Source organism: Taudactylus pleione, unplaced genomic scaffold, assembly GCF_031769625.1.
Source record: "Taudactylus pleione unplaced genomic scaffold, aTauple2 ptg000306l, whole genome shotgun sequence".
Lineage (NCBI taxonomy): Eukaryota > Metazoa > Chordata > Amphibia > Anura > Myobatrachidae > Taudactylus > Taudactylus pleione.
Genome location: NW_028284707.1, coordinates 4,865,592 through 4,868,963, shown reverse-complemented (window position 1 = coordinate 4,868,963; position 3,372 = coordinate 4,865,592). Strand labels below are relative to the sequence as shown.

Genomic DNA, 3,372 nt, shown 5'->3' with positions numbered 1-3,372 from the left:
CCTGCCAGAGCTCCCGGACAGGTAAGGTCCGAGCTCTCCGTGACCGCGCAGCCCGGGTCATGACAATAGGATGGCAATTTAATAAACTATATGACCCCTAGGAAGTTTAAAAACCAAGAATGTTTTCATTAATCAAGAACTAGGTAAAAGGCCTGAGGGAGTTGGAATATGTTTATGGAATGAAGATAGGGAAAGTAAAGAAGGATTGATTAGCTTTTAATTTTAATGTTTTGATTTGGAAAAAAAAATTATGAGCTTCTTACTCCCTCCAGCACCGAACCAGGCTTCAGAGTATTCTGTCATCAGCTACGTCATGGGGATGAAGTCTGTATGAGCAAAAGAAAAAAAACAAAAATGCCAAGAGGATTGTACTGCAATGGCAGCTGTTTGTCAAGGTGCAAGCGGCCAATCAGCTGAGTGACCATTTAGGAGCCTTTCCAATCTTTAAGAAGTGTGACAGAAATGGGTTGAATCGGTCTATAGAGTGCTGCAGAGTAATACATTTGGACCAGAAGACTTTAGACTAGGTATTTGAACTCACAAAGACAAATATGCAGCTGCTATATGAACAGAGCGACTGGAAGGAGTGGAAAAAGCGTGAAGAGCAGATGAACGTGCCTAGTACTTTATTGCCAGAGATGAGCTTTCTGCGCCTGTTGTATTTGTGCACTTCAGATTTGACGTGGAGTGCGGGGATGAGGTCCTTTATTGTTATGCGGTGCAGTTGGAGATCCATGTACGCAGGAAAGGATTGGGGAAATTCCTGGTACAACTCTTACAATTGATGGCAAATAGCACACAGATGAAGAAAGTCGTTCTTACAGTGTTCAAACACAATAACAATGCTTACCAATTCTTCAGAGATAGTTTTCAGTTTGAGATAGACAAGACCTCTCCCAGTGTATCAGGGTGCTGCAGTGATGATCGCATGTATGAGATTCTGGGTCACAAGACAAAGTTTGTAGACACTCCCAATTCACATTCCGGACATTGTGCAGGCTGCTGCCCCTGAACAAGGTGGTGGATGGACACATGGAAAATTATGGGTGGGTTCAAGAGAACACAGCGATTGTCAATATCTTCTGTTTTGTGGTTTTGTTTTCTACTCTTCTAGTTTTTAATTTTAATTTTTTTACTTAGTGATGTTTAAATACTGCACAATTGTGCACATGCGTGAGATTTACGCCAACACAAGTCCTTTTAACAGTAAATAAATTCTTGTTTGAATCCAAAACAAAATAATAAAAACTTTATGAGGGAAGATCAATGTAGGATCAAGTTTTTCAGTTTATGAAAGACATCTTTGATCTTGAGATTTTTTTATATGGAATCGGTTCAATTCCCGGCAGTGCCTGGCCGACCAAAAGCAGAGTTCCCGGCAGCGGAAGCCCGACAGCGCTGGAAATCCAGATCGTCAATAGGTAAGTACTGACTAACCTAACCCCCTGACCCTAACCCTCCTTAAGGGTGCCTAACCCTAACCTCCCCCCAAGTGCCTAACCCTAATCCCCCCACTAAGTGCCTAACCATAACCACCCCCTTCCCCGCTGCCTAAACCTAAGTGCCTAACCCTAACCCTCCCTCTCCCTAGCCTAACCCCCCCTTCCCCGCTGCCTAAACCTAAGTCCCCCCAGGGGTGCCTAACCCTAACCTTCCCCCTAGCCTAACCCTAACCCTCCCTGGGGGTGCCTAACCCTAAGTTCCCCCCCGGGTGCCCTAAACCTAACCCACCCCCCGCGGCTGTCCGCTTGCGGTGCCCGGCATCCCTTCGATCGGGATTGTCGGGGAAATGTCTACATATAGACACCCGGCATTTCACCCTCGCCGGGATATGACAGTCGGAAAGCCGGCTGCAGCTATTGTATACCTTTTATACATCTAATAGAAATGCGGTGGCCTTGCATGTGAAGGTGCTGTAAGTACACACTGTAAACAGTTTACTTTGTGCTCAGAGAGGTTGTTAGGGATAATGGGACCAAGACTTGCTATTTACATCAGAGGAAAGCAGCCTGTAGCTCTCGGGCTGAACTAGAACTCCCAGGATCTGTGATATTTGCTGGGCCTACTGGGAGTTATTTGTCAATAACACGTAGCGTGCTTCAGGTTACTTCAGCCTGCTTTACGAACTGTGTTTAACATGTAAATATGTATGTAATGTGAGTGACCAACATACACAACTCATTTTTGTATTAAACATATTTGCACTTTATTGCACACATCCTGGCAGGAAGATGTTCTGTGCTGCTGATCATATTTCTGGTGTCTCTCATGACACCCACCATCTACAGAAGGGACAGACGTTGAACTGAACTATTATTTATAACAGCCGGTCATGGAGCAACCGGTCATGGGGTTGGGGGGGAACATTTCAAATTTGAAAATCTACCATGTTTTGCCCACCCCATCAACTTGGTGGTTCAGAATTTTTTTAAAAAATGAAAGGGACATGCAGGAGATGCTGTCTGTGTCCATAACAATTCCTGGACATTCATAAACTATAAAATGAAAAATGTCAGGTAGCAATGCCCCAAACAGCACATAATGCAAATAAAAGAGGTGCAAGATGAAATTGTCCTTGGGCCCTTCCACCCACCCTTATGTTGTATACAGGGCCACATGGGCCTGGAGCTGAAAATGACCAAGGGCCTATTATGAGAAGCAGAGGGGACGTGACCAGTGCTATGAGGGTGTGGCCAGTGCTTCATTTTGTGAGGTAAATAGAAATACAATTTTATGACTTATGATTTATGGCTGACCGTGTGGAGAGCTGATGGCCAGTCAACATCATGTTGTCATGACAATGGGCCTATTTTTATGTGGAGGCCTGGAGCTGGAGCTCCATCCGCCCCATTGTTAATCTGGCCCTGGTTGTATATAGGACATGCACAGTTTAACCAACCGATCACTTCAGTGACAGGGACTGCCAATTGTGGCTGAAGCGATTGGTTTGTTTGGGCCCCCACAAAACAAGCTACCAATGAGCAGCTGACATTGCTGGCAAACTCTTTTGGCGTACACACTGGAGGGTGGGCAGCTCAAGTAAAGCAAAGCCAGTTTGTGCAATGGCCTCCAAATTGCATTTTCTCCTGCTAGTAGTCAAACGGACCCTCTGACATGCCAATTTGGATGCTATCATTAAAATAGTCCTCAACCATTCTTTGTATGGTGACCGTATCAGATGGAGTCACGGTAGAGGTCTCATAAATTGTAGGCAATTCTTTTTGACTTGACCAGATGTCAAAACTTTGTTGTGTAGACTCATCTGCATCACCAGTGGGACTTTTTTTGGAGGGGAAAGTCTATTTTTTTCCTGGCAGCCGCACATGCTGGAGAAACTGAAGGAGCCATTGCTGCATCACTGCCGCTTGAACT

At 45.0% G+C, this 3,372-nt stretch overlaps 1 pseudogene; it reads left to right on the top strand.

Annotated features, from left to right (window-relative positions):
* The first annotated feature begins 313 nt into the window (after positions 1 to 313).
* Positions 314 to 1,012, top strand: LOC148511459 (N-alpha-acetyltransferase 40 pseudogene; annotated as a pseudogene).
* Positions 1,013 to 3,372: the final 2,360 nt, after the last annotated feature.